Genomic DNA, 14,919 nt, shown 5'->3' with positions numbered 1-14,919 from the left:
CTGTTGGTTCTGTCTTGTCAGTGACATCTATAAGGCACAGACAGATCACAACGTCCTCTTTCATCCATTCATTTTTGCATCAGCCTTGTAGATAAGTCCAAACATATATTCATCCATACCTTCCCCCTTTCTAGTGACCAGGCAACAGTCGCCTGTTGGGAAGAGGCAGCGGGACTAGGATGAGGATGAGGTTTTCTCTCATTTTAGTGATAAAGAGTTTTTTTAACCAAAGTCTGAGTTCTTTAAAGTCTGACTCATTCTTTTGACAAGACCCTCATACGTGGGCTTACGGTCCATCTTGCATGGCTGAGCAAACTCCTAAAGTAATATAATTAAGTAATTGCTACTTACTCTTGGGGGAGAGGGACAGGATGGAAGGCTCAGATTATTTCCTGTTAAATTAAATTCCCTCCAAGTCTGTGTTTAGACTGACACTGCCAGAAAGTGGTCCTGAAGCTTACCACCTTACATCAGGAAGGCATTCACAGCCCCCTTTTCCATGGACTCTGCATCTGGGGCCTTGGTGGAGCACGGCATCCCATGTGGACAGGAAATGTATGATGTACGTCCCCACTGCAAATTGAGACTAATTGAGCAAACCGCCCAGCGGTTTTACCTTCCCCGTCACTGTGCTCCAGTGCACAAAGCTAGTTCAGGGCGCGTGAGAGAGGAATTTGGCAAGGAATCTCGGCTTGCACTATTTAAGTCTTGGAATGTCATTCAAGATGTGCTTGTTCTGTTTCTAGTGTAATGTTTAAACCCACAAAATGAGACCAGAATGCATAACGTCAAGTTAGAATTAAGATAAATACACTTGTCATACTTAAGAAACCACATTTCAATAAGATATGCTACCACTGGCTAAAAGCCACCAATCTATCTTTCTGTATCCACACAATCAGCTCTCAGTCAGCCCCAGCAACGGAAAAGAACAGCACAGAGGATAATCCAATAAAGCAGAATCATGTGGGATCTCTTATGTAATTTTATCTTGTAGTAGAGCTTCCATCTTAATTTGCTTTGCTTACGCTAATTTCAAGTAGATTTATGTTCTTGAGCATCATTCTGGAATGAAAATAACCCTGCTCCTAGAACTAAGAGGCCCAGGCAACAGAGTATCGATCCCACTAAGCTTGGGCAAGTTGTCTAACTCTTCAGGGCTTGTTTTTCCATTCTTGAGCAGAGATGCGAAGCCTACTATGCCTACTGTGTAAGTTCCACGCACCTTCCAACTTCAAATGAACAGAACCTCTCAAAGATGGGCTAGGAGAGCTTTTGCCCGAGTGACCCTGGTGGGAGGAAGAGATATTTGAGGTAGCCACACAAAACCAAGAACCTCATGTAGTCTCCTACATGCATCAAGTTGGGGGCATTGCGGAAACCCTCAACTGCATTAAATGAAATTGAAATTGGAAAATGTTGATATTTCTAGAAATAAAACCAACCAAGGTATAATGATTTGACATCAAAGCACAACCCTACACTGCTTGGGCCACTGACCTGAAAGTGGGACGGAGATCCCTTCTGAAAATTGAACATGCAGACTCATTGTAAGGAAAAAGGATTTGAAAAATACCTTCCTGCTGAACAAAAAAGACTGTCTCTCTATTCAAAAACCCCACATACACATATATACCAAAACTCTACCCATTTACTCATGTGAAAACCATTGCCTCTTTGTAAAATATTATGTAACATCAATCACAATATTCTACTGAAATGCTATACTTGAGGCTATATGATTTTATGGAGAAAGATTAATTTAGCAAAAATTACTTTTATAAATCTGAAGAGGAAAAGACCAATATATCGACTTAAATTGCCAGAGTTTATGTAGCTGCTTTCTCTGTAGTTAAACATGCGTACTCACTATCCTTGCAATTAATACCAGCTCATCTATAGAGCACCTTCTTAAAGACGAGGTACTAATGTAAGGTTTTGTAAATTTCTAAACTGTTTTAAATGGAATATTATCTTTTGCAATAAACTTACATATTTTTTCTTAGGTTTTAAGACTCCATTATTAGCTTGGGTTGATTTGTGTTATAAAATTTAAATTCAGGAAGGACACCTCAATGGTCCTAAAGGCAAGGATGGCTTTTCTTATAATTGCTTTAACACATTTCCAAGGGACAAGCAAAGCACAGGTTTAGAACTTGGTGTCACATGGTCACATGGAGTCCAATCCACCTGAGAGTAAGGGAGACATGCACTATGGCAGCCATACCCAGCTTCATGCAAATAGATACACATTCATGATTTTTATCACTATACCCATATGCCTGGCTCTAATTTATTCAATATTTTTCTTTATTTCCTGTTCAACTTTTTTCTTTTTTGTGGTACTGGGGTTCCTGGAAGCCCTTCTACCTCTGGCCACACTCCCAGACCTATTTTATATTTTTTGAAACAGAGTCTCTTAAACCAGCGCAGCTGGCTACGAACCTGCGCAATCCTCCTGTCTCCGCCTCCCAAGAGCAGGGATTACAAGCGTGCACCACCACGCCTGGCAACTTTTTTCTTTAAAAGGTACATTTGCCCAGGCATGGTGGTGCATGACTATAATACAAGTATTTGGGAAGCTGAGACAGAGGAGTTGACAGTCTCATTGACTTAGTGAGGCTCCCAGCAACTAAGTAAAACCCTGTTAAAAAAATAAAATAGGAGAGGGTATGATGGAGCATGCCTGTTATCCTAGTACTTGGGAGGCTGAGTTGGGAGGACCACAGGTTCGTGACCAGCCTCAGGTACTTAGGCCATCTGCAACTTAGTGAGACCCTATTTCAAATAAAAGAATAATAAAAAAAAATCGGGTGGTAGTGTATCTCAAAGGTAGAATCCCCCTGGGTTCTATCCCCAGTACCACAAAAATAAATAAATAAATAAATAAATAAATAAATAAATAAATAAATAACATAGGGCTGTGGGTGTAGCTCAGATGTTGAATGCCACTGGATTCAATCCCTAGTATCACACATACACACACACATACACACACATACACACACAAACACAGAGTACCTTTGTATCACCAACACAAGGAAAACCAGAATTATGTTCTCAAAAGTAAAAGGCAAAATAAGAATAATTTTATTAAATTCATAAGTGTTTATACTTTTGAAGGCTGAGGATGCCAAGTCCAAGTCTAGCTCTCTTTGCAAAGAAGGGATATTAGCAAATATTCAGCATGTACTAAAGTCACATTAGTACCAAAACCATTTTCTACTTGACTAATCAGGATGTTTGAGGGAGAATTGAAAAGAAAACAAGTTTCTCCTCATGAGAGTCGATGTTTTCTTTCTGCCTTGTCCGTTAAAACATCTGAAACCGTCTTGTTTACACTCAAAGTGAGTCTCCCACTTTAGGAAATACCTATTTAGGGGAAGCAGAAGCAAAACAAAACTCTGGACACAGAACCAGAAGTCCTGGCTTGGAGTATGTCCTGTGACTTCTTTTTGCTAGGCAACTTTGGGCAAGTTACTTGACCTCTATAAGCCTCTGATTCCTCTTTTTATAACATATAACTTCTGTCTTACAAGGGTGTCCTGACAACCTAGAGAAAGCCTGGCGCACAATACAGGGCACACAGCAGGTGCTCAATATATGCACATGCACTGGTATATTTGCTGACTGAAGTAGATTGGGAGAAAGAAGAGGGGCAAGGAACAAACTCTCCCTGGCCTTATTAGAACCACCAGAAACCATGGCACTGACTAGCAATAGCTAAGTGCTCAGTGACTCTGAAGCATGTCAGACATAGCACAGCACTCTGAGGAGGGAAGGATTCTTGTGCATGGACTGAAACATCCCAGAAGTGAAAGACTCTAAGAGCTGGCCCCTTCCATCTGAAGCACAGGGAAGTTGAGTTAGGCTGGATGATTTGCATCACATGGGTAAAGGATATCGGGAGCAATGTGTTGGTACATAGGCTGTGTGCAGCACCAGACAGTCCCAGGATCCCCTGAAGATGGACTTGAGTCCTATTCTTCCTTTTATCCTTTGATCAAAGTCCCCAATATAATCTTTACTTTAAAAGGCTCTAATTCTATGTTGCTTAAGGCAACTTGATATCTGCTAAAACATTTTTTTTAATTCCAAGAAACAAAGATGTTTTCTGATCATTATACCCATCAAGCAGAAAATAACCTGGGAGACATTTAAATCCAACATTGATTGCTCTGGTACAAGTCTTTTCTGGCTAGCTTAATGATCATAATCCCCTTTTGGATACTTGTACCTCAATATCCTCCCCATCTGCTTTAACCAAAGCATATTATCTCTTTACCTGGGGTTTCACAAATACACTAGGGCCCTGAGCCTCTGGTGAGTGGAGACATATCTGCTGGTGCCACGTGGGCCTTGGCTGTCATAATGCTAGGCAAAACCATGGTCCTGGGTCAGCAAATCTCCCCACTGAGGGCCTCCTTTTCCAAATGTCCTTCATTTCTCCACTGGCCTCTTTGCACAAAAACCGCCTGGTGGTCTCCCCACATTATCTTTCCCCTCCCATGCATCTTCCACACAGCAGCTAAAGCAATCACTCTAAAATTTAGACCAGAAACACCTCACACTCTGGCTTAATGCCATTTAATGGCTTCCTGACAAATGTAGGGAGTTAAAACCAGGTCTGCTGCCACAACTGAGAAGCTCTGCAGTTCTTGCCTTTCTAGAAAACTCCAGCATGGGTCCTTTCCATCTGCCCTCCAGTCATGTTAAGTCTCTCTGGGTTCCCTAGCCCCATCTTACTTACAACCCCTACTTACTCTTCCTTCTGCCTGGGACACTCTCACCACACCCACCCCCTGCCCAGTTGTTGGTTAAATTGGAGCTTCCCAGGTATTCTGTTTGGGATCGGGAATGACCCCCAAACCTCATGTGTTAGGCAATACAGCAATGTTTAGAGGTGGAATGACTGGATTAGGAAAGCTCCCACTGCATCAGTACATTGAGCCATTGGATGAGTTAACAATTTGAATGAACTTACTGGGAAACAGAGAAAACTATAGACAAGTGGACCATGGCTAAAGGAAGTGGGTCACTTGGGATGTGGCCTTGGGGACTATGACAGGTCTCTTCCTGTATCCTACTCGCTGTGCTTCCTGGCTGCCATGAGCTGAGCAGCTCTCCTTCACCATATCCTGCCACCGTGACATTTCTGAAGCCTTGGAGCTAGCTGACCATGGACTGGACCTCTGAAACTGCAAGCCAAATAAACCTTTCTTCCTCCAAGTTGTCCTTCACACGTATTTTGGTCACTGTGATATAAAACTAATATACCTAGTAATGGCACTTATGGCTAGCACCATCACTGACCCACAGCACAACACGCAGCCTCTTAACCATTCACCTAGTAAACATGAACCTTGCCCTCAAAGTCCTTGGCATAGCTGTTCTTATACATATATATGTGCAACTATTTGGAGACTGTATTTCTTTTTCTCTCCAACCAGCCTATGATCTTCGTCAGGCAGGAATTCTATACAGTTTTTCTTGCCTTTTTATTCCCAGCACTTAAGACAATGGGATTTGGGTATTTGTTGCAGGAATAATTAATGAATAAATTGGTTCCGGTGGGAGGAGACACTAAAAATCACTCATAATCTTTTTCTTTTTCTTTTTAGTCTTCCCCTTGTCCATCAGACCTCACAAGGGGATGGAACCACTTGATGACAGGGATGTTTTACAGTCTATCTCTTTCCTCCCATGGTTAGGGACTACAGCAGGTGATGTGCCCAAGGCTTGTAACTCTGCTGTGGTCCACATGGCTCTCAGCACTCAGGAACATCAAGACACTCCCTGCAACTTTATCCTGCATATTGACAGCCCAGCTCCTTGTTTCAGAATAAATTGCCATCATAATTAAATCCCAATGCATTTTGCACATTTCACCAAGATACTGCCTTACTGTAGGAGAAAGAAAATGAGTTTTGAAATTAAAGCAGATTGTTAACTATTTTCACTGTAATGTTTCTATTAAAATGCCAGCATTTATTACATGTGACCTGGTCCATTTCAGACAAAATGCAATTTAAAAGAGACAGGGTCTGTTTAACCAATGGAGCATTTTGGACAAAGTGTGGCTTCAGCCACAACTAAAGTGAAAAGACAATAAAATCATGCTGAAGGATTATTTGATCCAAAACAAATAAAAGCTTTATTATCATGAATGGCTTTCACAAATTCTCAAGATCCATAAGTACATTACATTAAATTCCACACAGATGAAACCCATAATTTTTCTCCTGACAAAAACCTCAATACGCATTTTTTCGATCATCATCCAAACACCGTGACCTCTACTTGGTGCTTCAGCCCGGTTTCCCAGGTAGCACGCACCATGTTGTGACACCAGGTTATGCTAACAGAAAAGCCTCCTTTATCCTGACCCAAATGGGCTGAGTCATTTTAATTGCTGAACTGGAGAGCAGTGCACACAGCCCTTCCACTGAGCACACCATGTGCTGAACCCAATCCCACAGAAGAAATCATGAGCCGGTGATGGAAAGGACCAGAAGGTATTAGGTGTTGTCATCACTTTTTGTTTCTGTGGATTTCTTTTTTATTTTTATTTTATTTTTATTTTTTTTATTATTATTATTTTTTTTTTTGGTGGTACTGGGGTTCCTGGAAGCCCTTCTACCTCCGGGCTACACTCCCAGATCTATTTTTACATTTTTATTTGGAAACAGGGTCTCCTAAGCCAGCGCGCGCGGCTGGCTTCGAACCTGCGCGATCCTCCTGTCTCTGCCTCCCAAGCGCGGGGATTACAAGTGTGCGCCACCACGCCCGGCTGCTCTTCTTTTTTAAATAAAAGACAACACACCTTCAGTAGTTGATAAATAGAAATCAAAGAAGAGAAAAGCACTTCTAAAGACCAGCAGTCACAAACTCAGACCACTGGCCTGGACTGAATTTCCTAGATTGGATCTCTGCTCCATCTCCACTCATATGCACCAGGCCAGCTCCAAGAGCACTCAGATGGATTCTAGATCATAATTGCTTTCTTCAATATACAATTATGGAGCTCCTTCTCTATGCCAGGCCAGTGACAAGGTCACTGAGAAACAATCACAGATATAGCCCTGGCCTGGAAGAGCTTTTGGTCCACCACAAGCAGGTATGTTTTTCTGATTTGCCTCACTGGATGCCACCCTCCTTTTAACCCACTTGAGGCTGGCCTTGTATTTTCCTGGAGCTATTCCTTATCATCTTATCAGTTCTTCACTTCACTCCCTGAGAGTCCAAACTCACCCTATAGCACCCAAAGTTCAGGAAGAATTTGTTTAGTTGAACTGAAAGACTTCCCATCAGGAGCCCTTTTCTCTACCCTGCCATGCCTGTCAACATCTACTTCCTCTCCTGCATTCCAGTCCTTTCACTGCAGCCTGGGGAATCTAAGATATATACCTGAACATGCCCTTCCTTGGCTTTTAGGTAGCTAATTGCACCTATACCATCCAAAGCACCAAAATTTGTTCCTAGCAACCAAACCTCCTTAACGACTGGCTCCTGCCCAGCACTTATGGCCTACCCTATGACCAGCAACCTTCCCCATCTCCATCTCATTACCATTTTCCAAAACACCAGAGGCTATTACATGTCAGCAACTTTGCACATGCTGTCCCCCGTACCAGGGACACTGCTTTCATCACCCACCTACCTACCTAACCACCACAGGAAATAGTTTTTATATATTGCAATAAGTGAAAGGTAGTGATACTACTATTAATATAGATTAAGAAAGCTCTACTTTCTTGAAGTTACAATAAGGTGCTACTAAATGCTTTGTTTCCAACATCTCATTCATTTATCAAAAAACTAAAAGGTAAGTCAGGTACGGTGGTACACACTTGTAATCCCAGAACTTGGGAGGCTGAGACAAGAGGATCGCAGGTTTACGGCCAGCCTTAGCTACATGGTGAGGCTCTCTGCAACTTAGTGAGACCCTGTTTCAAAATAACAAAGAAAAAATTATCGCTGGGGGTGTAGGTTGGAAGTAGAATATCCCTGGATTCCATCCCCATTTAAAAACCAAAGAAACAACAACAAAAAAACCCAACTACAAGGTAGTTTGTGGTAACCTCCATTTTCCAGAATAACAAATGTTAGCTCGCAGGGTTGGGGGTGGATAAGCAGTCTGTCAGTTTGCAGTGTGAGGTGGTAAGTCTAGGGTTCTTTCAAGGTTGATCTAACTTGAGAGTCTGGACTCCTATGCCAGACAGCAAGCTGCAATTTAAATGCCACTTCCTCTCTGTGACTTCCTCTGATCATCTCCCGCCCCTGCCGTGGAATTAGTCACTCCATCTTCTGAGTACCCACAATACTCTGTAGAGGCTGCCACTTCCCATGTCATATTGAAATTACTTTCATCAATCTCTCATGCTCATCTCTACCAGGAAACAAAGGGAAGAGAGACAGGAACTGTCATTTCCACCTCTGGGACCCTCTGAGAGTTTCTTGCTGTCCCTGAGATGCTGTAAATTCTTCATAGAGTTTGAGTGAGCTGGGAGGAAATATGGCTGTGGAAACATTGAGAGGAAATACAATCGAGGGGAAGAGAAGTGGACCTGGACGAGTCCAGGAGTCTGACTTCTACCAGCATTTTCTGCATAATTTTAACAAGCACTTTCACCTCCATCTTTAAAATGAAACCATCTGCCTTCCTGGCTTTACAGGCTGTGTAGGAGAAAAAAAAACATACATGAAGATGCTTCAGAAATTTTGACTATCTTATTAATTCTTATTTTTAAATAAATGGTGTTTGAGATTTTTTTTTTTTGCTTCTGATCATAAAGTAAAATTACTTTAGAAAAAGCAAAACTCCAGAAATGGGCAAGTCACATGTGCTTTAAGCAGAAGATTCTAACATAATTTCAGCCTCAGAACCAGGTCTCTGGGTCTGGCCTCTGGCTTGTTGAAGGCCTCTGGGGAGGGGACACACTTCTTCCTACTTTCTGACCTTCACTTTGCTTGATGATTCTGTTGTCCCTATAATACTCTTATAATTCTTCCTCTACATTAAAGTCATAGTATTTCCTGTATCATTAATAAGAGACCACAAATATAATTTAATGCGAAATGTACACATGTATCACGATATGACATACCATATATTTAGAGAAGCAGGCTCTGATTTTGAAGGAGCATTTCACGGAACCTTGTGAGTCTCTCAGGAAGGTCAGTGCCCTAGGCGGGGATGGCATGGACTCCAGACCCCAGAGTTATGGGGAAGCCTGTTTCATTGGCAGTTGTCTCAGCAGAGTTCTCTGTGGGTCACATTAGTTCCTCAACATCATTCCCAGAGAAAGATGTTTGTGATGAGTTTCTCCTTTCTCTCTGGGATCTGGGTTTTTGTAGCAGACACAGATGCTGTGTTTGGTCTAATGGGAGCTTTTTTTTTTACACCCAGGTTTGGGTGTTATGTGAGAGGTCCACAAGGTCCACTGTGATGAAGGCTTGGTCTGCAGGGTCGCAGTAGTGGGAGAAGGTAGGGCCTGGTGGGAGATCCTTAGTTCACTGGGGTGGGGGGGTCCCCTTAGGAGGTAGTTTGTATTTGCCAGCTGATTATCAAAATACCTGACAAGAGCAACTTATGTGAGGAAATATTTATTTTTCAGAAGTTCAGACCATAGTTGGCAAACTCTAAGGCAGTAATGTCCCAGTGGGCATGGTACAGAAAGGCTTCTCAATTCATGGTAACCAAGAAGTAGAGTAGTGAAGGGAGGAAGGGAAGGAACAAACATGTTCCCCAAGTCCCCTTCCCTAGTGATTTACTTCCAGCCATTCCCCACCTGCCTGTAATTACCACCTAGTATATCCACTCGAATTATTAATCTATCAATGGATCAATCCACTCACGAGGTTAAAGTCCTAACAATCCCATTACTTTGCCTCCAAACATTGCTGCATTGAGGTTTTTGGGGACATTCCAGATCTAAACCACAACAGTACTCCTCATGGGATTCCCTAATTGCTCTCTTGAGGGTTTTTATGAAGTCTGGCCCCAGCTAGCCTCCCTGGTTACTGGCTCAGGATGTAACCTCTGGCCCCAAAACACACACACACACACACACACACACACACACACACACACACACACACACTCCTGGTATTGTACCCAGCATGGGACCCTTACCTGAACTGAGCAGATATAGGGGCCATGCCCTCCAACATTCCAAAGTGTGAGCTGATAAAGCTTAGTTTTTACTTCATAAGCATCCTGTCTCAGATATTTTATTATAACAACTCAAACCTGACAGATATACCATCTGTAGAAAACCCAGAAATGATTCCAAGGCAGAGTGAGGAAGCAGTTTGCAATCTTACTCCTAACACTTACCCCTAAAATAGAAAGAAAACTCTAGCATGAAGGTGAGTAATAACAGCTCTTCTTAACAGAGGGCCCACTGTGTGCCAAGTTTTGTGATCCCAGTTTTACACGTATCTTTTTATTCAATAATAACCATGGGTTTGACAGATCATAACTATTATGAGCCTCAGTTGACAGATAAGAAACTGAGGATCTGATCTGTGAAACATGGACACCAGCACCCTACCCATCAAATCCTTTCAAACTCTAGAGTTTGCTCCCAATTCTATGGTTCTTAGAAAGCAATTGGGTATGAAGGTCCTCAGCCAATGCCTAGCAGCAGACATTCTGTTTCTAAGCTGCTCCAACAATCAGAAAAGACTGTCCTCTCTTCCAGTGCCAGGAAATAGGACAAGAGATACAGCAAGATACCTTTAATAGCACACTTAAAATCTCTTGTCCCAAATCAGATTTGTCTAGCTCCAGTAGCAGAAGCCAAAAGAGGCTGAGCTATTTGGAAGTAATGTCATTAGGACTAGATGTACTGGTCAATCTGTAATTGCAGTTCATAGCCCTTGCTGAACAATTCCCAGCCTGTATGTCTCTCCCTATGTGGGTGCTGTCAGCTGTAGCTCAGGTATGACTAGTGGAAGCCTCAGCTCAGACACCAGCCTCCCCAGGAACTGAGCTCACCTGCCCTGCAAAACCAGGTGGTGTGGGCCAATAAGCCAAGAATGTCAGATCCACAGTAGCAGCCGTTATATAAGCAGTCGACCCATAGCAAAGCTCTGCTCTGCTGGCCAGACCAGGGAGGACACACAAACCACCTTAGCACATGTAGGGCCTGGTATTCCCCACCCCCATCCTCACAGCTGTTGGTACATTAGGAGCAAGGCTGAGGATGAAACAGGCTCTTTTACAACTTGTCAAAAAGAAGACTATTACACATGGCTAGGATGGTATTTGGGGTAACACACACACACACACACACATACACACACACACACACACACACACACACACACACAGCCTTAAAGGAAAGCTTGGCATGAAATGGACCTTTCCTTACCTTATTTTCAGTTAGAACCTCTTAAAGTTCATCATTCATTTGAGCTTTGAATTATTTTGTCCTTTCTACTAATTCACTCCCAAAAGATTGAATTGAGTATCTGCTACAGGCTGAGCCCCGGACAGTAGGAGCAGAACCCCAGAGATAATAGGACACAGCCCCTTCCCTCCTGGATTTTAATTCACTGTGGAGCACAAATATAGAAAGATAAAAGCCCAATACCATATGGATATGTTGTAATAAAAAAATGAACAAAGAAGGAGGGGGCACTGGTGCACTTATTAGGTAAAGCATTGAAATAGGGGTAATTCCTAGACAGTGCTTTTTTTCTATCTAAAAACTGCTTTGAATTTCTGGAGCTGGAATGATGCCAACTGCATTTACCTTTTTTTAATCACTCCATAGACTCCTCTGTGTAAAGTGGGGGTAATTAGGCCCAAAATATATCACCCAGAAGCTTATTTTAACTATCCGAAATAAAAGTTAGATCCCAATTTCAACAAAGTTCTAAGAACTCCTGGCAGTAGTTAAGTTTCCTGGTTGGGTCTCCCAGGCAAAAGAGACAGGAGGCAGAGACTGACCTTCTCTAGGGTCAGTGCAAAGGAGGCTGGGAATCTGTCCCACACAATTCCAAGACCCATGAGACAGGTGATGTCTTCCTGGGAGGAAGCTCTGAGAACTGGCTGGGTCCACACGTTCTGGTGTGGTCTCTGACCCGCATCTTTTGTCATTGCTAAAAGCTGGGTGACTTTAGACATGGCACTTCCATCCTTTGATACCCTATCAGTCCACCCTAAACAAGGAAATTCCCTGTGCATCAGAGTGTGCAAGATGAAATCCACATAAGAGAGAGATTTTGACTCAAACTTTCTCTTGTATATTTTTATATCTCCAAAGATTACAATCTGTGCCACGTTATAATGGGTAGTAGCATGTTCTCTTTCTTACGGGTGCATAAAATTACAATGCTTCTTACATTTAATAACACATAGCACACATCATTTAAAAAGTGTTCTCTAGTAAAACATATGCTCTCTGATCTGTTTTCCAATATTCTTCCTGGAAGAAGTCCTGTCTTGCCTTCTTAAAGGAACCAAGACCATGTAGAAGAGAACATTGGTAATATAATAGCTTTTGGACTGGGCCAGGAAAAATGCCAATGATTCTAGTCAATGAATAATATTTGCAAGTATCTTGCATACATCACTGTTCACCAATCTTATGCTATGACAGACATCACCAATCATTTCAGCACTTCTTTCCACTGAGCCAAGATGTAGCCTCTAAACCTTTTCAACACCATAATAAAGGCAGCCATTACCAATCAACCAGAATTGACATGTGAGGCAAAATCTATTTTAGATTCCCAGTGCACAAGCTTGGGAGACAAAGACTGAGAATAAGAATTGGCCAAGTCAGAAATCTTAGATATATGAAAAGGACCACAAAAATGATATAGTTCATTGCACAGAAGAAACCAAGGTCTAGAGGTTAAAAGGGTACTAAGTCACAGAACCAATTCTCTATAGAAAGAATGTGAAACCTTTCTCCTATTTTCTTTTACTTAAAATGTCCTTTCTACCACACCAACCCTCCTTTCTTAGCATTAAATTCCTTGGGCATGTATGTAAAAAGCAATTATCTGACAGATTAGAATCCAGCAAACAGAGGAATAAAAATTGTAAGTCATGTAAGAGTTTTTTTCCTTTGGATTGCTGTTAAATTTCCTTGTGTTTATTTATCACCATCAACAATTCACTGTTCAGGCAGGTGATCTACAGAAAAATCAGGAATGATTATTACTAGAAAATGATAATTACAATATGCTGAGCTCAGGAAGCAATCCAGCCCTGCCAATGAACCAGCCATATGGTTCCTGCGGTTTAAATGCTGACACCTTTGATGGTAATGTCCCTGTTCCTACAAATAAGAAGTCAGCATTCAATCCCGCTTGGCCAGGAGAGGTGCAGCCAACTTCTCTGACCCCAGTCATGGTCTTTCTGGGACTTGGGAAACACTAAACATGTCCAGTATTTGCCAAAAATACTAATGGTTTAATATTTGCAAGCAATGGGAACTAACTAATAAAAATCACATCGGGAAAACTAAAAGTGACAGGTGGAATAGGGGCTCTTTCCTCCTTGCCCTATTTCAATCTGAAATTAAATTGGGGCCTTTGGTGCCAAAAGGACCCCTGAACCTCAAGTAATTACTTTCCAACATCATTTCCTTTTATTTTTAGGAGATAAGTTTATTCTAGGAGTTTCTGGAAAGGCTCATTTACTAAAAACTGAATCTAAATCTTAAGAAATATGTGTTTGGTTTCTCCTTCCCTTTTGGTTCACTCCTGCTGCTGGTGGGGTGTGTTTTCTATGTTTCTCTAACAAGCTCTGCTAGATTCTCATCCTTGTAATTACACCAGCACACTCCACCATCATCAGACTAAAGACCTAGCTGGCAACTCAGAACCTGTGCAAGGCTTCTGGAATAGGGATGATGTCCTGATGCATCCTAATATATGGACAAACCTCAAAAACATGCTAAGGATAGAAGCCAGACACAAAAGACCTTGAAGTGTATAGTTTCACTTGAATGGTATTCCCAAAAAAGGCAAACCCATAGAGATGGAAAGTAGACTAGTGGTGGCTTGGGGTTGGAATAGGATGGAGAAGGATTACAAATGAACTTTTGGAGAAAACTATTTTAGGCTGAATTGCAGTGGTTACACAACTACATAAATTTACTAAAGCAAATTAGAATAAGTTCAATGGTTAAATATTAAAGTATTTAAAGTATACCTTAATAAAACTTATTAAAATAAAAACAAAGGCAGAGAGAGGTGTGACTCAGCCGAGGAGATGCGTAACAGCCAGGGCAGCCTCCTAAGGGCATGCATTTGTGCAAGACCTTGAAGATGCCCTTGAAGAGAGGGTAGGATGTCACCAGGTTGAGAAGTGCAGAAAGAAACCATAGGCAAAGAAAAAAGCATAGGCTATAGTGCCAGGCATGCTCGGGACATCCATCTTGGGCTGGCTATTTGGACAGAGAAAAGTAATGAAATGCAAGAAATTTTCTTGTGGCCCGACCAGATCCCAGGAGCAGATAACAGTCAGGCTAATGCATTTATGACTTAATTTAGTAGGCAGCAGGGAGCCACTGAACACTGCAGAGTAGGGGAGTGCCCTGGCACAGAGTGACTGGGCAGGAGGGAGGATCCTGTGTTAGAAGCACTAGCAGCCAGGGCAGAGCATCAGATTTGGAAGAATTGGTGGTTGTGAATGAGGGCTCAATTGTGATCACTTACCTGTCCAGATAATGCAAAGGGACAAAGAGACTCATTGTGCCAAATAGAAAGGGAAATAATAATAGACACCACTTATTTAATGCTTTCTCCAATCCAGGCTCTGCTTTAAAGAATTGCCGCTCTAAAGAAAAAATGGGATTTAAGAGCTTGCTCTGTACAAAATGAGCCAAGTGGACTGACGATCATCTTTAGGTTTGCTCCAAACCAAAGGAATAAAGATTAGGGAGGTCATAAAAT

At 42.0% G+C, this 14,919-nt stretch overlaps 1 protein-coding gene across 1 annotated transcript in view; it reads right to left on the bottom strand.

Annotated features, from left to right (window-relative positions):
- DOCK2 (dedicator of cytokinesis 2) overlaps window positions 1-14,919 on the bottom strand; it is a gene marked incomplete at both ends in the record, with an annotated part of 443,452 nt that overhangs the window by 222,808 nt on the left and 205,725 nt on the right. The window lies entirely within an intron of this gene.

Source organism: Muscardinus avellanarius (assembly GCF_963383645.1).
Source record: "Muscardinus avellanarius genome assembly, chromosome: 7".
In the NCBI taxonomy this organism is placed as follows: Eukaryota; Metazoa; Chordata; class Mammalia; order Rodentia; family Gliridae; genus Muscardinus; species Muscardinus avellanarius.
Note: the sequence above shows the minus strand (reverse complement) of the source record. Positions and strands in the feature narration are given on the sequence as shown.